Raw genomic sequence first — 25,370 nt, 5'->3', positions numbered from 1 at the left:
CTGAGGTTCAACATTCCTGCTCTAGAGTATTGTGGCAAATTAAAATGTCGGCTCTCAACCCTGTTCTTATTGGAGCTCCCACTGATGCTGCTGCTTCAGATCCCAGATTAACCTACTGGGCGGGCACTAATATAGCAGAGCACCCTCCCAGAGGGCACATTCCCAAGCTCCCCCCCAAGCTCCCCCCCCCCGGAGCTGACCCTAATTTCTACACTGTATCCAGCTCCAGAATACTTAACATTTCTTATTTCACAGCAGTCAGTCTCCATTTCAGATGATGACAGTATCACAATTAAGCAAACACGAGGGAAATTCAGCTTTAATACACACAAATGAATTAAACTAGACATAAGCTGGTTATGAAACAATGACAGATTTGGGAGGGGAAGAGAGGCAGAGGGAGAAGTAAAAAGTGAATCTAGCCATTATTAACATGACAAACCTTGGGATTGCTGACTGTAAACAATTTTTGCTACCCAATTAAACAGCCCATTAAGTATTTCTTTTCCCCTCTGAAAGAGATGTTTGGCAGCGGCCAATCGGAAAACTGTTGACTTTGCAATGGTTAAGCCTCTGAGTTAATGGAGTTGATTTCAAAAACCTGCATTTCTCTTATATAATTCATTGCAACGGCAGCATCAAACCCCTCTGTGTAATGCCATTCATTCCGGAAAAATCTGAAACACGACAACGATCACCTGGCACATGAGAGAGTCACAAGCTTATAAACATACAATGCAGCCAGCAAGCAAGAATGGAACGTGGCACAGAACATCTCTTGCTAAACACCTTCTTTTTTGAGGCTGATAAATAAGCCCTGATGGATTAGAAGGGCTATACATGCACTGGAATATATAATGCTTTGGTGAAGGGTGGGAGAGAGAGACAAAACCTTGATGCCATATAAAACCTTTTATGCCAATTGTGAATGTTTTTTAAAAAAATATTCTGGAAAGTAGGAGGTGGGATTAGCAAGGGAGGCACTAGGGATGGCATGGGCACTCAATTCAGTCTGGAAATCAGGGAGAACCACCCCTGCCTGCATCCCTGAGCCCCACTCACTGAGCCCCTGTCCCAGCTCTCCCTCTACCCGTGCTTGGCAAATGGCCTGCACTCACTCCGGCAGCCTCATTGAGCTTCACAGTCATGAGTTTTTGAGAAATAAAATGGCAATTGCAAAGATGTGCATATTTGCACACATGCGAAAATGCACATTTTGCGAATATTTATTTATTTATTGCATTTATATCCCCCCTTCTTTCCTCTTGCAAGGAACCCAAGGCAGCTCACATTATCCTCCTCCTCTCCGTTTTATCCTCACAACTGTGAGGAAGGTTAGGCTGAGAGTCTGTGACTGGCCCAAAGTCACCCAGTGAGCTTCTATGGCCAAGTGGGGACGAGAACCTGGATCTCCCAGTTCTCAGTCCGTCACTCTCACCGCTTCACTACACTGGCTCTCATATGCATATTGGCCTATGCAAAAATAGCATGGCAATGAGTCACCAGTTGCTGATCCGTAGGAATGGCAGCACAGGCTTCTCAGATGAGGAGGCTAAATCAACTCATCGACTGAAGAAGCCACTACTGGAGAAGGCAGGCAGTGCATTCAGTGGTATCATGGTTAGGGATGTTGGAGAAATCTGCCACAGATTCAAATGAGGCCGGATTCTTTGGCATCTGGCCTCAGGAATCTGTGGCGGATTGGCCCCACTTACCTCCTCTCCTGGAGGATTCTGTGCAGGACGGCACAGCTGCTTGTTGCACCGGGAGCCCTTCGCCTCCATGCCGATCAGCAGGATGTCCCCAAAGACTTTTACGCAAAATAGAGCCGTGAATCTTGTGTATAAGTCTATGTGTCAATAGGCTTATTTACGGCTCTATTTTGCGTATAAGTCTATGGGCACATCCTGCCAATCGCCTTTTTTTTTTTTAAATGGCCATCGGCACGGAGGCGAAGGGCTCTGGTTGATTCAGGTGAGCGGCCCTCGGCTCTGCGGAATCCTCATGGAGTGGAGCTGCTCCATGAGGATTCCGGGGGGAGGAACGGATCGGCTCCCCCCCCATGGATTACCCACCGGAACGGATGGTGGGGAATCCATACATCCCTAGTCTTTGGCACCAGGACTATGAATCCCTTGCAGAGGCACTTGAGCCTCTGGCAGTCATCAAACCTTGTTTGGACATTGAAGGACCCTGTTGAGTAGGGATGTACGAAAGTCACTTACCTTTTTGAAGGGTGACATTCGAGGTGGGGGGGAGGTGCTCCATCCCTCCCCCCGAAATTCTGTCCAGCCGGCTCCGCTCCGCCGAGATTCCATGGAGCTGCCTGCCGGGGCTGCCCACAGCTGGACATCCGGCCGCTGGGCAGCCTGCAGGGACACAAATGGCGGCTGCTGTAGCCGCCACCACTTGTGTCCCTGTATTTTGCCATGATAGGCTACGTAAATATTTACATAGCCTATCACAGCAACCCCCCCCCCAAATCAACAGCGAATGCAAATGGCGGCGGCTACAGTGGCCACCATTTGTGTTCCCTTTTTTTTGCCGTTTTAGCCTACATAAATACTTACGTAGACTATTAAGGCAAAAAACAAAACAAAACAGGGAATGCAAATGGCGGCCACTACGCCATTTGCATTCCCTAATTTTCCCCCCTGTAACAAGCTACGTAAATATTTATGTAGGCTAAAATGGCCAAAAAAAGGGAACGCAAATGGCAGCCACCATAGCCGCCGCCATTTGCGTTCCCTTAGTTTTGCCGTGATAGGCTACGTAAATACTTATGTAGCCTATCACGGCTTCTGTAGAGACACAAATGGCATCCCTGCATTAGCTGTGATAGGCTATGTAAGTACTTACGTAGCCTATCACGGCTATATGGAAGAAGCTAATGGCGGCCGCAGATGCGGCCGCCATTCGCAAGTCAGCGCAGACGGCAGCAGGTAGGTGCTCCATTCCGGGCCCATTTCGCGGGGTGGGGGGGCAGGGGGGCTTCATTCCATCACGGATTTTGGGGGCCGAATGCACTGGCATTCGGCCTCACCAAGATTCGTGGCAGAATTCTCTGACATCCCTACTGTTGAGCTTTTAATTTTGTTGGATCAACTTCCTGCTGTCTTTAGAAGCTCTCCCAGGATTTGCAATACCTTTGTTCACTGGCTCACTGTTGCCTACATTCTGCTTCTTCCTGCTGCCCCACGCTGCCTAATGCCAATTCTCTTTCAGCTGAGGTCAGCTTCCCTGAAGATTGCAAAGAACCTTTTAGGCCCTCAGCACAGCTGGAACAGGACAGAGGGGGCTAGGAGGCAGAATGCCCATCCATCCTGAGCGGATAATGCAGACAACGCATGTTGCACCCCTGATGCCAATCGGACAATGCTAGCGATCACCAGTGCAACCCTCAACCCTTCCATCCCTGTTTTGCTAAGGTCCTTCTCAGAGATCTCATAGAGAAGGGGTGGTGAACCAAAAGGCCCGGGGGCCAAATCTGGCCCTCCTAGGGTCCCAATCCAGCCCTCCAAGGTTCCCCAGAGGGACACACCCCTTTCCATGGCCGAACCCCCCTTCCCCGACTGCCAATTGTTTGGTGGTTTCCTGCCTTTTGTGCAGTTTCCCTCCCCCCTATTCCAGAACATTCTAAAAGGTTGAAATGCCTCTCCGAAGGCTTAGTTATTGGCAGTAAAAGCTTTAAGCTGCAATACGCTGGCATTTTTTTTTTTTGGTTGGTATTTTGGGCTCCAGCTCTTTTGCCTTTGCCCCACCTCCTTTGCCTTCTTCCTGGCCCACCACTGGATTGTGGCCCCCAAGAGCTTCTCTGAATTTGGCCCTTGGGCTGAAAGGGGCTTCCCACCCCTGTCTTAGACAGAGCTGTGCACAAGTGGCCTTTTGTAATTTTCCACCTGACTTGTGGGCAGAGAAATTTGGGAGCCAATTTCAATGAATTTCTCCAGGGGGAGGAGAAATTCTCCACAGTTTCTCCCAGGTAGGGCTCCCCGTAGGCAGGGCTTGTAGCACAGCTTCTTTCTTTGTTCCTAATGGTGTGTGTGTGTGTGTGGGGGGGTCATGTTGCAGCAGCACCAACTGTCTTGGCAGGCTGGCCCCCACTTTGCATCCACCGCAATGCAGGTGGGGCAGTGTCCTGTCTAGTTCCAGGGATGAGGTGGAGCTAGTGCTCTGCCAAAATCTGTCCTCCAATTTTCTGAACATTTTCTCCCCCCATGAAAGAGGCTTCCATTGTTCTCCCTCATTCAGGATGTTTTATAATTTATTTTTGTGGTGTTTTTGAGCTTATCTAATCACAGCTAGCCTCACAGGCTGCCTGCACTTCCTGATCTGAAAAAGCCCTATGGGAGGAATTACCTCATGGTGCCTTAAATCATGAAGTAATTCCAAATTGAAGTGTAGGAAGCTGAGGAGGCTACAGACGGACAGAGAAATGATTGTACAATGACGAGAAGCACACTAGTTGTGCTCACTCGGTCCTTAGCCACCTCCTAAGTAAGCTAAGCCCCAAAACCCAAAACCCAACTCATGAGAATTTCTCCAAAATTTCTTCACCATTGAATTTATTTTTGAAAGCAATTTCTCTTCTATCAAATTGAATGAGAATGGTAAAAAAAAATGTGGGAGAATTTTTCAGCACAGCACTAGTCTTAGAGCCTCAAGCGATATTTAGCTTTTCTTGCTGACCAGTTTGAATGGAGATGGAGGATAACTCACTCCAACAAAATTGCCTTCTAGCAAACTTCATCTCCACTCCATTACTTTCCCACTTCCCTTCCAGCTGCAACATCTGGGGAAGGTGTGTGGGTGAGAAATGAGTGCACAAATGAGAAAGAAAAGACTGGATCCTCCCTAAGTCACCTCTAGCTTGCTTCTCTGCATATTATCTCAAGTTGGAGGAGAGGGAGACAGAGGCACACAAAGAAATGTGCCCCATTCTGAAGGTTGGCCACCCATGTACAAAACCACATTGGTTTCCAGATGTAGCATCTGCCACCAACTTCAACTGGAACCTTGGTGGTGGTGCCACATGAGAAGCACACATACCATGATGAGCAGTTTACTTCTGCTCATGGCATGTGTTTATGTGCACCTCTCTCGTCCAAGCATTGCACTAAAAAATGATTTGTTTATGTAGATCGGAATCATCCTGCTATTTGAATTAGCAATGTAACCATATCGGTGGAGGCCTGGTCTGATGTATTTAATGTCAACACTACTAGTGTTGCTGAAGATGGGGGAAATATTGCTTTCCTGGTTGGCCGCAGAATACATTTGCGAAACAGAATCAGCGTAGCCCTAGAGTCTAAATTAACATGAGCAACTCGGTTATCAGTCGTCTTTAGGCTGCCACTCTGTGCTTCTAAGAGAAACACTCTGAAAGTGGAAGCATTGCATCTGGCTACAGCTGCATATTACATGGTCCATTGAGACTCAGATGCTGATGGCTGAACTGAATAACAAACAGCTGGGCAGAGATGCAAAGATCAGGAAATCACAAGGAAATGCTTGTGTGGTATCTCAGCAGCCTCCAAACACAATAAATGGTGTATCAGAAGCCATTAGCATTTCAGAACATAACCCGAGGAGCTGAGTTCAGCTTCCTTGCTGATGAAACCAGCCACGTTATAACAGGTAGCATCACTGCCATGAGTAAAACTGCCCGCTTTTGCGTGTTATGTCTGTGCAGCTCTGTCATGTGGTGTGCACAGCCATGTGAGCAATTCAGATGGTTGTGTTGTGCTTGCATCTTCCATTTGGATATGTTGGTGTAAAAGCAAAACAAGCAAGCAGACAGCATGCTGCAGCAGCGTGAAAGGATGCAGAGAACTGCCTTCTTCCAAATCAGAGTATTCACCCATCTCACTCGGTACTCTCTACTCTGGAAGTGGCTTTCTAGGGTCTCTAAGTCAAGAGACTGAGAGAGAGAGAGATTTCCGATCATGTGCGTATAAGAGGCACAGTGCCATATGCACCAGACCCACCCCCAATGTCTCCTCCCCCACCCTGCTGCAATATTAAAACTGCTTAACCAATAAATAATGAATTTTTAGATCCTGAGTAAATGGATTACTTAAAATAAAATCAAGCAATTGTACTATGGCTACTCTAGACAGAAATAAGTCCTGGTGTGTTTGGTGGGACTTGCATAGGATTGTGCTCTCTGGAAAAGTTACTAGTTTCACCTAAATCAGCGGTGGGGAATGTGAGGCCCTCCAGATCATGCTATTGAACTGTAACTCCCATCAGCCTTAGCCAGCATCACCAACGTGGAGAATATTGGGAGTTGTAATCCAACAACATCTGGAGGATCACACATTCTCCCATTGTAAATATAAGTAGTCCAGATGTTTTAAAAAATGATCTACCCACCAAAAACACTACTATAAAGCTTTGAAAATTGAGTACAAGTGCTAATGGAAGTCAAGACTATCTCTCCATTTCCCAAACTAGGTGCAGGTGGCTACCATTCCATATGCTGGAAATAGTCCAGGGTATTGTATCCTGACAGTTCGCCAACCTCAGCTGCCCTCCTAGGTCAGGAAATCAACCTCAGGGAGGGGGAAAAGGGGGCAGTTCGGTGGGTGAGGAGGGGAAAAGACCAGAGAGGCCAGGATATGTGCTTTCCTGAGATTTTTTGATCATTGAATTATTTTTTGATTTTTTGATCATTGAATTATTCTTTGATTTTTTGATCATTGAATTTTTTTTGATTTTTTGATCATTGAATTTTTTTTATTTTTTGATCATTGAATTATTATGTATGTATGCCATCAACATGCATAGTGCTTGTTGTTGTTGTTCAGTCGTTAAGTCGTGTCCGACTCTTCGTGACCCCATGAACCATAGCATGCCAGGCCTTCCTGCCCTCTGCTCTTTCCTGGAGCATGCTCAAGTCCATATTCATTGCATCGGTGATGCTATCTAGCCATCTCATCCTCTGCCATGCATAGTGCATTATGGAGTAAAATAACCAAAAGATAAATCCCTGCCCTGAGGAACTTACCATCTAAACATAGCCACTGGGGAAAAGTTAATCTCATCGCCATCATCAGTTTAAATGATACATTACCATCATTATTGTTGTAATTTACACTCATCGCAGAAACCCTAGCATTTTAAAATATTTGCTTTATTATATATCCTCCCAAAATAGGTGACTGGGTCTGGTTTTGTATAGCTGAGGGCCGTTCTATTGGGCCTTATATTCAAATCCTTTGAAGTCTTTCTAATGAGGGTGGAAAGGATATACATTCCATTCTTTAGCAGCAATTTTGTGCAACAAAGGGCTGCAATTTTCAGTCTCTTGAAAATGTAATTATAGATAATGTTTGCATCAGTGGCACGGACACAATGAACACACGGGGCATGAAAACTCCACTCCAACCGCATCCCTCTTAGGTTATAAAGCTTGCCTTCTGCCAAGAGCAATAGCTCTTCAAAAAGCTAATATTTGGCACAAGACAGCCTGTGTGTTTAGACACCAACCTATGCATGCAATTCTTCTTCTCCATCAATGTATCCACTCCATCAAGTGACATTTTAGAAACCCAAACAACAATGAACTCAACACTCATTCAGGGGTTGATTTATTTATTTCTATTTTCATTTATATCCCGTTTGTCTTCAGTGAAGCTCACAGCTGCATACATAGTTCGAATTCCCCCCACCCCCTGCAATTTTACCCTCACAACAACCTTTTGAGGTATGTTCGGCTGAGAGGGATTGGCCCAAGGTTATCCAAGTGACCTTCATGGCTGAGCAGGGATTTGAACAAGGCTCTCCCCATTCCTAGTCCAAACATCTATCAGGGTGACTCTATCACCAGCTTTATCACTGATCGTGATACACTATTTCGGCTAAAAACCACAGAAATCATCATTTGCCTCCCAGGGCCATGTATTAACATTATGGTTTGGGCCAGAACTTGGGAAAGCTAGTGGAGTGGGAATGCCAAGCAGGGTATTCTTAATGGTGTCCATGATCACTTTTAGACCACAGACCTTCTTGTCATATTCCCCTGCCCCAACTAGGCCCATGCACAGAACTGGACACAGATGGGGAGGAGATTCCTCTTGAAGAGTAGCCATCCCCCTGTCAGGGATGAATCCCAGCCCTTTCAGATGTCTGACAGCTCCAATTCTGAGTCAGAGTTAGAACTGCTAGATCAATGTATGGGGGAGGGATCCTCCCTACAGCGCCTAGACATTGGGACAGATTCCTCTGAAAGCCTTGACAAACAGATGGCCCAGGCTCAGTCCCTGCCCCTTCCCTCCACCGTTGGAACTCAAGTTTCCATGGAGGAGGAGGAAGAGGGGTGTGACTTGAAAGATGCTAGGGTGCATCACAAAGCTAAGCAGGAAAAGTTAGGGGTAAGGCTCAGATCCTCCACCAGGATAGCCACTCTTGGAAGCCAATGTAGGAGGGAGCCACCCTAAGGGAGGGCCATCATTGTGAAGCAAGCTTCATACCCAAACCGCTGGTAAATTTCTCTACCCTCTGGTTCATCTCCTCTGCTTAGAGATTGTTGATTAATTGTTTACGGCCTGGGGCAGTCTGAGAGTTTCCTTGAATCTGCATTTGTAGAGAGGCTAGCCTCTAGCAAAATAAAGTTGTATTAGCCTGAAGCTTTGTTTATTGTGGTGTTGAGTGTGAAAGGGATGGATGATCCATTTCTGACACCCCCACTCTGATTCCTTCCAGAGAACATTGCTTTCCCAGACTCCAGATTCACAAGACCCACTTCCAGAGCAGCTCCCATCACCCCCACCCTGTAAGAGCCAATGGCTGCAGACTCAGGCAGTGGCCCTTGAAGAGCACAGATTCTTTTCAGAGGGGGTGAAGCCAACAGCAGGACTAGGCCGGCCAGCCTTCATACTGCCTGTGCACTTTGCTGAGACAACAAGTCCTCTTCCACTGGGGAGAATGCTTGAGTCAGCTTTCTCACAGTGATCTGTCCAAGGTCCTGACTACTTCTGCCCTGTGACTGTCTAAGCCAAACACTGTTGGGTATGCCTAGACCCGTCCTTACCAGATCTGACTCTGCCTTACCTGCCTTGACCTGCCTTTATCAGATGTGACTGTTTTACCTGCCTTGACCTAACCTTTCTGATCTTGACTCTGCCTTACTTGCCTTGAACTGAACTTACCAGATGTAACTCTGCCTTGACCTCAGCTTAATGGGCATGACTCTGCCTTCCCTGCCTTAGTCTGATCTTATTGGACATAACTCTGCCTTATGTGCTTTGACCTGGCTTTACCAGGCATGACTCTGCCTTACCTGCCTTTATGCTGTCTTGCCAGTATGTGCCATTGTTGTATTCCAGTTCCCCTGTGAGCTCAGAGCCCAACCAAAACAGGACACTTCTGGACTGAGATTACATAATATGAAGGCTTTAGGACAGGGCAGGCTATGAAATAACAGCTAAAGATGGTTCCTGACGGTTGGCTTACAAAATACTCTCCATCTGCCACTTTGCCCCTTGTGGTCTGTCCTTTGAGGTTAATTCCCCCACCCCCTCTGTGAGCTCCAATACCAGAAGGAAAAGAAGCTGGAAGAGGGGTTATGGGAGAAAGTAACAGGCAAAGAGAGCATTCAGTACTTTCCCACTGGCATGATCCTTCTAGAAAGACCAGTCGGCAGCTCTGATGTGCAGTTTTACTCTTTGTGATAACTAGATTTCCAGGCTGAGGTCCCCTTCTTTCACAGTTCAAAGCATAAAGAGGAGCCCTTCTGGATGAGACCAAAGGCCTATCTTGTCCTTGTCCGAATCCTGTTTCCCACAGTGGCCAGACAGATGCTTCTGAGATGTAGACAAGCAGGGCATGAAGTCAATAGCTGTCTTCCGATGTGGCTCCCAGTAAGGGGCAGTTCAGAAGCATGGTGCCTCTGATCCTAGAGGTAACATGTAGCTATCATGACTAGTGGCCCCTGATAACCTTATCCTCCATACGTCAGATGGGGACCTTCCCAGTTGCCCTAATTCAAATTGCAAAGGAAACCGGTTTCAGTTCTAATAAAAGGCAGTTCTTTGCATGGCCTGAACAGCTCATGAGTGAATATAATTTGTTTTAGGAAAGGAGCGTGGGGAGAAAAGAAAAGTCAATATATACATTTGATCTCCACAAAGTAATACATGTCCTAGAAGTTCAGCCTAGTATAAACTGAATGCATCTTAAATAACAATAACAATAAAAAAGGATTCACGCTTGTACATTCAAAGTAACTGCACTGGTGCCCAGTAGTAATCCAAAATTCAGCCTGAGGCTGATCAAATGATCTCAAAGCTGTTTCAGTGCCCCCTTTCAGCGTACTCATCCCTCAGAGCACTTCAGGCTCCTCCACCAAGAAAATTAGGCTGCTTCCAAAATATAGGAGCAAAGACAGATTTTACATTCCCAGCGAAGGAAGAGAGGTGTGGCACATGTTGTCACACTGGAGAAAAGAGCTTTGCACATTCCAATATTTCACAGTTAAGGCACTGATTCTTTCCCCAAGCAAGAAGAACTATACAAAAAAGTGACACATTATCCTGTACAAAAGCAGACTGCTTTTCTGTGAACATCAAAAATCTAGAAAGAAGATGAGGTATGTTTTGCCCACTGCAACAGGCCCTACTCATGCCAGCTTCCATCAGCCTTGGGCAATTGCTGGTGCCACAGCATCCTAGCAGGGCCCACTAGAACCAACACCTGTCCTGGTCTGGGAGATGCTGTTTGGGAGCATCACTCCAGGGCATTGAGAGAAATTAAAATGGCAGATCCTACCTGGCGAAGCACTGCTGCTTTCCACTGCCAGGTAAACCTGCAGGGGCCCACCAATTTAGGAGAGGCTCGACAGAGAGTGCTTAGCTGAGCCCTCGTCCAATCTGGAGATGGCCACATACGGTAAGGTTTTTGCAAACTGGTCATTATTTAAATAATCCAATCAGTAGAACTACATTCTGGGAGACAGCCAATATCAGGATCTGAAAGGCCGGTAAATTTCAGAGCTGCCTTGCAAATATATTGGTGTTGCCCTCACTCTTGGGCTCGCCACACACTGCTCCAGTAACCAATGGGACAGCCTTTATTGCTGCCAGTTGGTTTTTCACCCTTTTGACAGTATCTGGCCTTCAAACTGCAATAGGAAGGAAGGAAGGAAGGGAGGAAGGAAGGAAGGAAGGAAGGAAGGAAGGAAGGAAGGAAGGAAGTCACTGCAACTTGGCTCTAAAAGAGAAGATGCAACCCTTTCCTCTCCTTTTCTGCTGCTCCAGGAAGGAAGGCACTTGATGGCATATGAGCTGGTAGGTTCAGGGCCTGCACCAGGTGAGAGGGGGCTCTTGGCAAGGTGCCCTCCGGGGCTCCCCAGCACCCCCACGTGGCACTTGGAGGGGCTGAGTTGTGCGTCAGGGCTGCGGCAGGCACTGACAGAGACAGGTGGCGGTGGCACCTGTTGAGAAGCAGCTGGCAAGGCAGTTGCAACTGCCATCTTAATTTCCCCAGAATGCCTCTGGGTCCAGAGGCATTCTGGGAAAATTAAGGTGGTGCCTCCACAGTGCTTCTGCAGTGGAGGGCCTCCGCACTCTCCCTGCTGCTATGCTGAACGCTAACTCCAGCAGCAGACGCTTACAGGTAAGCCCCCTGTGGGTAGCTGTAGCTGCTGTCAGAACCAACAGCTGCTACAGTCACTAGAGGCTTTTGAACACATGGAGGCTCCTGTGTGAATTGGCCCATATAGATCTCACTTCATATAAAATACAGGACAGAGAAAAAGCCCAGGTGGTGTCATGTGTGTGTAAATGCACCAACAACCGGTAACCTACCTGCAGTGAGGAAAAAGGTGCTGGTTGTAATTATTAAGCAGATGCAGCCGAAGGACATGGGGCTATGGCATTTCCAGCCATGTATTCCAACAATGCTTCTGCTCAAGTGAGTTGTTCTCTTACCTCATTTGCAGTGCAATTCCGAAGAAGAGCTGTGCTCTCCCCACCCCAGCTCTGCCTCCTTTTAATTCCAGGGAAAAGTCACTAAACCCAAATCCTGCTGGGCTACAAAACAGATAAAGCTCAGCTTCTGCTCATTTTGCATGTTCAGCACTGACCTACTTTGGAGCTCAAACGAAGAAATGATGCATTACACACACTCAGCTATCAGAATGAGGCTCGCTTCCTTCCATCTGCAAATCGTCGCGTTTTATGCCCCTTCTGTAATTTACATGCCCTCCAGGTGTATCTGTTTTAATAGGGACAGTCTCTGGTTCCCCCTGTCCCCAGACTGCAAGTATGGATGGAATTTTTAAATAGGATTGGGTTTACCTGCAAATTCTACCCATTTAGGTTGGCATAAGTACGGCCAGATTTATTTGAGAGCAAGATTTCAAACTGGATAGTGTGCATTGAATTGTGCAGCTCTAGCATGTCAAGGTATTTGACCCTTGTATGCTGTAGAACAGCTTTCTTGGTTGTGGGGAGACGAGTGTCCATAGAGTGGTGAGTTTGTGTGGCACCAGCAAGATAGACTTTCAGTTTCCGTTCTACTGCCGGGCCCTCCCTTCTCAAACAAATGGCCAGAGAAAATTCTAGAACAGAACGTTACTTATCAATGACTCCAGCTGAGACTCCCAAGATATCATCAGCTTGTTCTCTACATCTGTTCATGGTGGGAATAAAGGTCAGCGATTGGCTGTTATCAAGCAATTCCATTGTTCACAAAGATCTCGAGGCAAGCAGCCAGCCAGTCAGGCCTAGACAGTTGACTGTTAGGAAAAGCATTAGGAAAATGACTCAATTTTGCAGATTTTCAAGTATCATTCAACCTTCGCCACAAGTTAATAACTCTCAATTACCTGGACCCATTTCAGACAAATGAAGTCCACTTGTCTGGAACCAGGCCACGCTGCCTCGGCACTGTACTACCATGCATCAGTGAGGGCTAAAGCTGATGAGGGAAGTGAATGGCCAAGTCAAATAACCACACTGATTAGTTTTGTGCCTGCAACTCAGGAAGGTGCCCTGGGAAAAGCTGAACAAGGAGGGGTGGGGAGTCAACCTCTTCAGGCAGGGCTGGAAAACTGCTCATTTGGCCAAGCAATTGCACATTTATGTATGTATGTATGTATGTATGTATGTCCCACCTTCCTTCCATCACGGAACTCAAGGTGGCTATGTGTGGTCCCCAGGGCATCTCCCCTCCAAGCACTGACCAGACCCAAACTTGCTTAGCTTCAGCAAGGTGGCTGCCTCCTGTGCCCTCAGGAGCATGGTTTTAATCATTCAGAATAGTGAAGGAGCTTCTTTACATTCACAGTAGCACTTTGGGGCACAGGCTTCTTCCCACTTAGCACTACTTCCCATTCATAGGCTTCTTTACCTATTGAGACCATGTAGCAAAAACTGCAGTTCTGCTGTTCCAATCAGTCAGAATACCTCAGTAGTGGTATCTGCTTCCCCGCCATTTCCACCCATTGGTTCTAGTCCTGTAGTCTGGAGTGACAGAGAACAAGTCTGTTCCATCTTCTGTGTCACAGCTCTTTAGACACTTGAAGACAGCTAACATGTATCCCTCTAACCTTTATTTATTTATTACATTTATGTCCCACCTTTCTTCCATCATGGAACTCAAGGTGGCTACATGTGGTTCCCAGGTGGTTTCCCCTCCAAGCACTGACCAACCCCAAACCTGCTTAGCTTCAGCCTTCAGACTATGCCCTGGGGACATTCCTGTCCACAAATTTTATTGGTTGTTTATTTCATTTCTATACCTCCTGTTCACTGAAGCTCTCTGGACGGTTTACAAGACAAAGCTTAAAACCATAAAATATAGTAACATAGCAAAACCGAATATAAAAATCGTAAGTTTAAAACAGAATAAAACCAAAGTAGTAATCAAGATAAAAGCCATCAGCACTGCAAAGTTCTAAAAATGCATGGACACCATTTTTAAAAATGGAAGGATTAAAAAGTCTGGGAAAATCCAAAAAGGTCTTCACCTGGTGCCAAAAAGACCACAGTGTAGGTGCCGGGTGGGCCTCTCTGGGGTGGTCATTCCAAAACTGGGGTGCCACCACTGAAAAGTACCCTCTCCTTGGTAGCCATCCATTTCACCTTATTTGATGGGGGAGGTATGAAGGAAGGTGAATTTTTGTTGCTTTATGCAATGAATATGCCCAGCAGTTTTCACATACTCTATCCTCCAGATAATCTTTTCCATATCAGTTTCTCTTCCAAGGAACTGTCACACACTGGCCATGCAAGACTGCGGCATTGCAAAGGATTCTGGGAAGCGCTTCTCAGATTGTGTGGCATGCTTTTTGTGACTCACTGTTACTGTACGTGAAACCAAGAGTGCATCCTAGAGCCCATGCACTGTTTCATGTTGCAGGCGAATAACTAGTAGCTCTTGTCAGCCTTGTTCACCATCGCCAATCTCCTCATTGGGGAATCTCTAATACGTTTGCTAAGGAACCCCAGGATTTCCCAGAACACTGTTTTTAAAATTACCGGATTAACAACTTAATTCAACTTAGTAATCGATAGGGATGCCCATTGGCTCCACCCATGAGCCACCATTTTGTATCTGGCTCATTCCTTATGAATCATTACTTCGCAGCTGGCACTGCTTGATGAACCTCGGATTCCTAGTCAAAACCAAAGCTCTTCTGGCAAGCCTGAAGTCTGCCCAGACCCAAACTAGAGAATGTTAATCACTTTAAGGTCTCCCGAGATTCCATGGATATACATATGCACACAATAGATTCGTATGTATTAAAATATTTCTAGCCCATCTTTCAATAAAGCTTCTCAAGGCAGCTAATAATTTTTTCAAAAATGCACACACACATACATACACACACACACACACACACACACGAATGAACTCATTTCTCTAGGTAGAAGTGGGACAGAAAGGGCAGATCCATTTAGCTGTTATGTCCTCACTCCCAGGAAAAAAAAAAAAAACAGCCGAAAAAGGATGTATTAATGTCCCGGTAGATGAGTGCCTCTTCTCAGATGTTACATGAGTTGAACAAGAATTGATCCACAGTCTCTTTGGACACCAGAATGAATGCATGCCAGCTAAAGATAGACTGCTGCTATTAATGCAGTGTCAGGGCATGTGTTGAGCCCTCATCCTCTGAAATACTGTTGGCAGGTTATTTGCCAGAGCTTTTTAATAGCGATTAATTGATAAACGACAGGCTTACCATGGACTTTGTGAGTCATCCCCAACCAGCACGAATAGAAAGCTCTCTGGGCAGTTGCAACTGTAATGCTAACACACAAAACAGATTCTTCTGTCACACTCTGCAAGTTCACAGAGGGTTGGGTGCCTGATTGGCAGAAGGACTGAAAAATATGCCTGGATTTCTAAGCACCAGCATAGCAGGGTGAGGTAGGGATGCACAAATTGTGTAACTTTCATTCTGACTGTGTTTTGCGAATTGTCAGGTGCTTTTCATTCTGTCGTCTGCCCATCCACAAAGTTGGATTTTTTTCACTTCTGAATTTGTGCAAATTTGCATTTGCGCAATGTGCATGTGCAAAAATGCACACATCCCCCCCAAATTCCATTCTTTATGCTTCATCCTATGGGGGAAATGCACACTTTTGGCCAGGTTTGTTTTTTAGTTTGTATGTTTTCCTGTTATGAAATTTGCATAAAATTTGGGAAAGTTAGAAAACCAGTCCTCAAGTCCGTGGAATCCGCTCGAGAGGGGAGGAGTTGGTCCACTATGGAATCCATGGGCCTGATTCATGAAAATCTGAACTCATTTGGTTCTGTTGTGGATTTCTTCAACATCCCTATGGTGAGGTGCTTCAGGGTTCAGGTGCTTCAAAAACCCTACCTCCAAACTGGTGTTTATTACATACTTTACATACATTATTCCCATCATGCTTACAACAACCCTGCAATGCAGGCCTGTGTTATCATCCCCATATTAAAGAAGGGTGGACAGAGGCTGGGAAACAGCAACTTGTTTGACACCAAATGGATTGATGGCCTTTTGTGGTATGTCTATTTTGTATTATTTTACTGTTTTATTTTGAATCAGTTTGAATTGTTTTATCTGTGAATCAGCTTGCGAACACTTTTTGTTAAGAGGCCTTACATAAATTACTAGCAAGGAAGAAAGGATTGTAAACCATTTTGGCAGGAATATATATTTTAATCATTTTTAACTATATGAACAAGGGAATTCCTGGCTTACATTTAGTCTCTTGAACACTACGATGCACTAGCTGTCTTTAGGGATGGGGAGAAATTCAGTTCACATTTGAATCCAAACCTACCTAATTCACACTTTCCAAACCAATACATGAATCAAAATACAATTATACTTTGATCTGCACAGTTTCCTGAATTTTGCAATGCACTTTGTCCATCAAAAACGGCACACAATACTGAGGATATTACCGAAAACTGAATACCGAAAAGTGATTTTCGTGAACCGCCCAGAGAGCTTCGGCTATTGGGTAGTACAGAAATGAAATGAAATGAATAAATAAATACAAAAAGAATATAAAATGTATATACTTATTACTAAAAATGACTTACAGAACCAGATTTTATTAGAGTAAACCACTTTTAAAAATGCTTACATTAGGGAAAATTTCATGCAAAAAATATGTATATTAGGAGAAATAGGCTGACCTTTCCAAACAAAATCACAAACTGATGCAGAAGCAGGAAAACATGAATTTAAGTTTGGAAAAATGAGAAACTGAGCAAACCTGAAATACAGATCCATCCATATCTACTAATCATTCCCCTTATTTTTATTTTACTCACAGCCTCTCTGTTCTGAACCACCACGGCACCTGAGGAAATTGAATGTCATCTATTTGCACATGTTGCAAACCACCATCTTTTCCTCTGTCTTCTCCTCCACCATTTCCATTTCCTCATCTACCTCTGTTGTCATCACTTGGGGCCAAATTATCTCTTTTGACTATTCACCTACAGAGACAATCCTTTATCAATTCAGTGAGCAACTTTCACTGATCCATAGTACTTGTAATGAAAAAACTTTGAGGATCAACCTCCTGGAGTTTCACCAGTAATAACTGCCACCTGTCACTATCACAACAGATGCTGATTATGCACATGTAGTCTAGCCTTGATTGCCAGCTGATTGAGGAACCCCTGGCCCACCCCACTATACACACAGAGCTCATGTATCAACATGTCTGCCCGTTGTTTTCAATAGCAGGTGCAATTCCATATAGTGCTGTATCAAACATTTCTTCCACTTTGTTTTTTTGACCATTCTCTCTTCAATTAGATAGAAAGGAAATTGCTTTCAATTTTTTTTTCCAACAGGAGAAGAGACTTTCAGTGAAATTCTCTTAGATGGAGTACAGGGTTCTTGTGCTTTCCCCTGTTACTAGGTAGCTGAGGGGTGTGTGTATATATGTGTGTCCTTACTTTTATTGTGCAGTCATCTCTCTGGCAGTCTGCAGCCTCCCCAGCTTCCCACACTTCAATTAAAGCCCAGGGAAGTATGGTGGACCCTCCAATGAGCCGGAATGCAAGCACTATGTGTTCTGCTTCCAATACCACTGTTTTCAAGTCCCTGCCAAATGGGGATGGGAAACTGTATCTTTAGAGTTGCTGGTCTCAGATGCATCATTGTCACTTTAGATAAGATGATACTAATTCCCAGACAACTCTATACTTCTGAGGGGGGAGGCACAGGCTTGGGGAAAGGCTAGTGCTCAGTGGTAAATCACATGCTTTACAAGAGTATGGTCCCACTCCAGTTCCAATTCCTGACACCTCTAATTAAAGGATCTTGGGTAGGAGAGTGGGAGATCCCTCCTGAGATCTTAGAGATCTGCCACTTCAAGTCACAAAACTGGGCTAGATGAACCCGTTGTTTCATTTAGCACCAGAAGACAGTTTCATCTGTTCAAGACAACCTTCCCCAACCTGGTTTCCTCCACCCACCCAACCTACTCTGACCAGCTGGTGTAAAGAAGGTCCCTTGGCTACAGGAATGCTTTCCTCTTCTCTTTAGCCAGAGCTGGGTGGTAGCATTCTGGTTGAAGCCCCCACCTGACATTTTGGAAGTCACCAGGTCAAGACCCACTGCAGGCTTCAAGCCCAGCTGGATTAGGGCTTGCAAGAATAGTGGACAATTACTTTGCAACCCGGGCATCCATTAGAATATGGATTCTAATATTTAAGGCTGAACATAAAACAGAAGCTGCGTTCGAACAGCATTTAAAATGCCAGACAATCATATTGCCTCTGTTATAATTTTTAACGTTATTATCTGAAGGGGATCAAGCTGTGAGCCAAAGCATATTCTGCTGAGGAGTGCCACATTTCTCTGATATATGCTCGCATTGTGCGGAGAAACTGATTGTCTAACCGAATCCTCCAGAGACAGAGTGACATACCTGTACCTCAAGAGAAAGGAAAGAGAGACCGTAAGTGTCTACACATAACCACAGGAAGGCCAACATGTGGACCACTCTCTTCACCTGTCGACATTATTCACAGAGGCAAAATGTCAAACTGAACAGGAACATTTGAGAATGCTCTACATGCCGCCCCTCCTACCCAGCCCCGTGCACAGAAGCTTGAGAAGCTGCCTTGGCATGGCCAGACCATTAGTCCACCAAGGATGCTTGGGGAATTCAATCTTTCCAAATTCCAATACAAACTCATCTGATCTGCACCACCCAGACCACACGTATGCGGATCGGAATGTAGATACCCATCGGCTTTCACATTCCGCAGATCTTCTGCCTCAGGTCTGAGCCCGAAAATGTATCAAAATTTGAGGAAAACACCTTTAGAAATGTGTACTTTAAATACATATTTAAATGCAAGTTTGGGTGCATTAAAAAAATGATCAGATTAACGTGAAGACAGAACTTACGAGTCAATGCATGCAAAAGTGTTGCAGACAAGCTATAGGCCGATTTCTTGGATGTTTCTACTAACTGGAAGCATCTCCCCAGGTTTTCAGGCTGTGGTCTTTCCCAGCCTTTCCTGGAGTTGCCTGGGATTACACCTCAGGTCTTTTGTATGCAAAGCATATGCTTGACCACTAAGCTATGACCCTTCCCTGGAGTCTTTCTTCATATGAAAGTCCACAAAATTAGAAGACAGGCACCATGCAGGAAATAGTGTTATCCCTTCACACATGAATATCGATCTTGGGAATGTGAATGAAGCAATTAAAGGCTGACGGTTCTAAACGGGAATAATTATTCCAAAATTGCTTTAGAACGTCACTTTTATTGCTCTAATTAGTTTTATTTTCCAAAGAGACTCTTTGCCTTTCCCCTTGTCTTCCCCAAGAGCTATTCTGCCACCGTCACCAGCACTGCCACCCAATAAGGGAATTGTATTGAGGCTTTTTACAACATTTGGACCTTTTCTCTTTCCCGAATAACTCCTTCCATCAAACGCAACCATGTCGGAAGAGATGCTTTTGCAACAATAATTGATATAAGTGCAAGACAACCAGAAGAAAAGGAATAGGTTGTGCTAAAACGAAACAAATAAACAAACAAACAAAAATCCAGGCGTTTGTGTGATATGCATATACTTTGTGGCACATCAGCGACTTCTCTTCTCCCTGTCTCTAGAGGGTCATTTCTTGCTGAAATACGTCCCTTACATTCCATGAATTTTTAAAGAGCCAAAATATGTTTGCGTAATTTTCCCACTCTGTCATTCATGTGCATTTATTTATTTATTTACTTATTTATTGAAAGAACATTTGGGATTAATTATGAAACTTGATTGCCTTAGCCAAAAGGAGTATAACATTTCAGACAAAAAAACAAAAACAAAACTGAAACCCATTTTGAAATATTCAGAAGAACATTTTTTTGTTTTGTTTTTAAAAATAATAACAAAATAAATAAACCATATCAGTTACTAGGTTTTAATTTGGATGAAGAGAAACAAGCAATGAAAATGTATAAGATTAAAGCCAGATGTGACACATCCAATAGGCAGACACTGGTATGTTTAAAAAGTGCAGCAATATTATTATTATTATTATTATTATTATTATTACTATTAACAATAGGAATATTCCATTGCCTGCCTATTGAATTAGCTACATCTTGCTTTAATCTCACAGCTTCACTTTTTTATTATTTGTTTCCTTTCAGCCAGATTAAAACCTGGTGAATGATTAGCTTTATTTATTGGTCTGTATAATGCCTAGATTCACGGCATAACAACATCAGCAACAATCTGTGAATCTAGTTATTGTATGAAGTAAAATTAGCATTGTGAATGATCATATAACAATCGTAAGAATGTGCAGGGGAGAAGAAAGGAAATTGCCCTCTGCCCCACACCTTAATTACCATGTCTATCATTGAAAATCCTTATTCAGTTTTGAAGCTTTTAATCTTCATTCTTTTTTCTTCTTCTTTTTTTAATTCCTCCTTTCCTATGCTTTTCACTTATGGCTGCCAAAGGATTTGGAACAGAGCAACCCACAAGAACTATCAGTGTGCAACAATTTAAAAAGATACAGCCAGATCAATGCTAGAATTGTCTGCCAAAATACGATTATACAATAAGGAAACCGAATCAAGCAACAGCTGATAACAAGGTACTCAATTTCTTACTGGCACTAGATGGCTAGGCAGTTGTGAAGTGTGTGTGGGGGTATTGATGTCTTTTTGCAATGCACGTTTGGTGGTTTAGGATTTTTGAATGCAGTTGAGCATTTCCTCTTGTGCAGCAACCTACATAAACCACCCCAAAGGAATTTCTAGCGGGTTCCATCCACACTGCCTCAGAAAGATGCTCTACAGACAATGAAATTCTGTGCAGATGAACTTCTGTAGTACAGCTAATATGCACCAGCTTCTCAAATATATTGTCAATCACCACTTAATTAACACATTGTGCATACATGTGAGAGATTTTGACTTATCTTTCAGAGATGAGTCAGCTTATTCCAAGTGTAATTGTAATGGATAACTCATGGCACTTTTCTATGGCACCCAATCAGTTGCACGTGATTCTCCGATGAAATACCCAACTTAAATCGTTATGTCCTGAGTCACTAGAACATAAAACGCAGATCCAATTGGTGTCTGTGGCATTCAGCTCATGAATTCTGAAATCAGCACTCAGAAAGCGGGGCGGGGGGGGGGCGGGATGTTGTGCCATGAAATTCAGAGTGGTATACAGATCGAGTGGTCAGCTTGCCAGATCAAGATCTAGGAAGCTCAGTGCCCAGTAAATAATGGTGCTCTTATTGATTTAACAGGCACTCACTCTCATGCAGAACCAAGCACGTACTCTTATGCGCATACGAGTCATTGCGGAGCCCAGGATGCTCTACTCAATTCAAAAGGAATGTTTTTGTGGACCTTCATTGAAGTGAATGGGTAGTCCTTGTGAGAAAACCACTGAATGGTTGATAAGGTGAAAACCACCAAGTGGTTCCTCCTCATCGATTTTTAGTGTGGTTTGCCTAAGATGTGGTGGATGTCTTTCTCTGATGCATTAGTTTTCTGTCACTGGATAAACACAAGCTCCTCAATTATTTGCATAAACCACCATGTTCCCCAGAATTACTTCATTTCCTCAGCAACTGTATTGCTTCCTCCCCTTAATTTGGGTAGTATGGCCTAGCTTTCCATCTTGCAGCCTGGCTTTCCATTTCAATAATGTTTATGTCAATATTTTGTCATTAGCGATGTCATTCCATTTCTTTTTCTTTCTTCCTTTTTAAGAAAAGACAAATATTAGCTTGCAATTTAAAACAGCTATGATAACACATATCCTGATCTACTGATTTGCTTTCAGAACTCCAATGAAGATAGATTGCTCACTGGAATCCCAGGTCTGTCTCACTTACTTTAGCAAAGGAGGAAACCGCACAGACGCACCTTTCTGCATGAGGATCTTCTTCCCTCATCAATCTGGAGGGCATGAGGTCATATCTTCTTGGATCGAAGTGACTGTACTCAGGTTGATTTGAAGCATGATAAAAAAAAGAAGCCTACAACTGTGATGGAGACCAAGTTGATGGCATCTAGTCCTAGCAAAGAAGTGGTTGGGATGTGCATACAAGTATTAAGTATTACCCATGATATACGGCCAGTGATGTAAGCTGGCCCAGGAATGGGGAACCAGAAGATGGGGGTACTGCTTCTATCAAAAGCTACATATTTGGGGATCCCTTGACAAGGGCACTCTCAGGGGGCCTCCTTATTCTGGGACATTCAAAGGAGAGTTCTCTGACCTTCCTAGGCCTTCCATACGAAGTAAAAAAATTGGTGGTGCTGATATGGGAGATGCTTTTGCCAGCTTTGGTGCTCTTGCCATGCCACCCTCCAGCATTGGCCCTGAGTGCTCCAGCAATGATAGCTGCCACTGCAAGATAAGGCATTGCATGATGTGACTGAAAGAGAGAGTTAAGTAAAGTCTGCAAAGGGCATGACAAGGAAATGACTCACCTATGCAATCTCTCAATGACATTCGGACCACATCAAGCTACTCTGGTGCAACTGTCTACACTTGATGCTTGACACTTTCTATGATGGCATTGCAAGAGGTGGTACTACATCACTTCAATGCCCTGCTCATTCTTGCCCAGGCTGTGGCAGTAGCTGCAAAAGCGGCTACACCTACACCTAGAATCAGCATAGATAGCCCAATAAAACATGTATCGAAGCATAACAAAACTCCATTTAAGTATAGCACCTACTTTGAATTTTAGTCACCTGAAAAGAACAAAACATTAGTCCACAAGTAATGAAACAAAATCAGCTGGTTTCTTGCTAATTATCTGGGGTGTCAAAAATAATAATGTGCAATTCAAACCCATGGTATTAAAGATAAAGCAGATCCAGACGTATATGTAGCACTTGTCATCAAGATTGAAATATCTTAAGATACACATTTCCCCCATGGTCCCGTCTCTGTAAAAAGGAACCACTGAAGGATTTTTTTTTAAACAGTATAAAAGGGTCTAAAATTCATAACCTTACTCTTTTCCCTTGACATCAGGTCACTTCTATATTGTATTCACCAACATTAACTTACTTCTTACAAAAGACAAAATTGCTTATCCTAGCCCATGAGATAAACTTAAAAGTCTAGGACACAACGCTCTTGGCCCATTCCTATTCAGTTCAGTAGGTACTTGTACAGGAGAAATTCCCAGTGGATTGTGCCCTGAGTTAAAAAACAACAAACTTTAGGCAGCTCACCCAGTAAGCAGCATCAAAAAGATTAAACTGTTTCATATGCTCATGGCATTGCTTTGGACATTTGGGATGGGCTGCCTAAAAGGGCAACATGCTTGTATGACAAACGGCTCTTCATGTGCAATGAGGCTGTACAACTGCTCGCTCATCAGTGTTGATGAATCCAAAGGTTTCCCAAAGAGAATTATACACAAACAGATCCTACCACATGCTTAAGGGGTTGGGAGAGGGGGTGGCTATTCAAAGTAGGGATACAATCGCTTTCTGCTCTAGAGAAAGTATGAGGTCGTGTATCCTTATTTAAAGACTGGACACACATACACACACACACGATCCCCTTCCAATCCCAGCTGATACAGACATTGTATACTACGTTAACTATACACACAAGATACACAATCCCTGGAAAGCACCAATCTTTAAAGCTATTTAGACCATCTGCTAAGTTATATTCTGCATTGTGATGAGATCTCATAACATGATCACGAAGACAGACAATATACAAGAGTTACTGCTGATACCGCTCATGTTTCTTAATAGAGGGGTGGGGTGGGGGACCCAAAGTGCATAACAAGCTATTTATCAAAGCCTTTCTAAATATAATTCTGCATCATTTTCAACCAGAGGCATAGTATGGGTGCACTGGTGGTCCAAAAGTCATAAAAAAAGAAGAAGAGACATCTACTGCTATGGAATAGCTGTGTGTTACTACACAAGCTGGAAAACTCCCCCCCACATCCCATGGAAACTCTAAAGGCAAGATTCAGAAAGGACAGTTTGACATGATCCTCATCTTGAAATGACAAATGAGTGAGTTAAGGAAGCATTTTCATAAACCTAAGTGACAGCCACGGCACCACCAGATTCAGCTAACAGAGCTCCGGTGTTCCAAGATGTTTATTAGCAATATCTTTTTTGACTGACTTGAGGGCCAGCAGGAAGGTTGTATAACCCAAAATGGAGAGGAACACAAGCAAACATTTGTGTGTTGACAGATCTTCTCAAGAACTATTTGAGCGCACCAACCTTCAACTTGGCACTCTAATGGGTTAAGGATGGGCAACCTAAGGACAAAAAGAAGCACCTATAGCACATGTTATTGAGACTCTGGGCCAAGTAAAATATCAATTTCATAAATTCCTCATTTCTGACAACAAACTCAATATCCTAAATTTAGGATTTTCTGAAACTGGACAATGGAAGGCATCAATTACAGAAGTATATTATCCACAATGTGTATGACAGAAAAGCCACCAGTATTAAATATGATCGCTCCCCCCGCCCCATAGCATATTAATCCTCAGCAGCTGAAGCAGATGGCTATTTCACGAATAGGTCTTTGCAATCACTCCATGAGCTACAAAAAATCTAACTCCTCAAAAGACCATTTACCAAGGATGGGGTTGGGTGAGGAATTAGATGCTACAACTTTGAATGACTTTCTAATGTGACCAAGACATATGGGGAGAGAAGTAAAATTTAAAAATTGTAGTTTTGAAGACAATGCACAAGTTTTATTAACCCTTCTACCTTAAACACACTTTCCCCTACACAGATGTACTACACAGGCACTATCGCAATCCCCTTTCCTTGTTTTTCTTTATACAGTTCAGTAAGTTGTTGTTGTTATTTCATGTAGGATTACCTTTGTTTCCAGGAATAATGTTATGGTCTGCTTCTATATTGTTTTCTTTCCTTTCAATTTTTGAAAACTCAGATTTGTCTCTCATTCCTAAAGCACTCAAAATACAGCACTTTTCTCAACAATGACAACCCTTGAGAGATGATACAGCAATAGAAACTTTAAGATCAATGGGAAAGGCAGAAAATGAACCAAATATTGTTTCCCTTCCTGAAATTCCAGTTTGCAGCATTGCCCAATCGGTCTTGTGAGCATTTTCATCCCTATGTAAAAAGAAACGTCTTCCTAAGAATTAACACTGTATTTACCATGCATTCACCAATACTGTCAAAATTGCCTGATTTAATTTCCTTCCTGCTCTGTCACAAACCCCCCCCCCCCCAAACAAACCCTGGCTGTTTTCACATTTACAGTTTGTCGCTGTGACTAATTTACTGTTAAGTGAATTTTCTTTCTTAATCTGAGCAGGTTATGCCATACACTCTGACCGAGTTGAGATTTCTATGCAGAAGATGGAATATCTGTATAGGAATTTCCACTGG

General features: G+C 43.8%; 1 protein-coding gene across 21 annotated transcripts in view; it reads right to left on the bottom strand.

Annotated features, from left to right (window-relative positions):
* Positions 1-25,370, bottom strand: part of CELF2 (CUGBP Elav-like family member 2) — a 684,791-nt gene that overhangs the window by 337,761 nt on the left and 321,660 nt on the right. The window lies entirely within an intron of this gene.

This window comes from Heloderma suspectum, chromosome 7, assembly GCF_057233095.1.
Source record: "Heloderma suspectum isolate Gila_16-S chromosome 7, 16-S_ref, whole genome shotgun sequence".
Lineage (NCBI taxonomy): Eukaryota > Metazoa > Chordata > Lepidosauria > Squamata > Helodermatidae > Heloderma > Heloderma suspectum.
The sequence above is the reverse complement of the archived record's forward strand: the minus strand, read 5'-3'. Positions and strand labels throughout refer to the sequence as shown.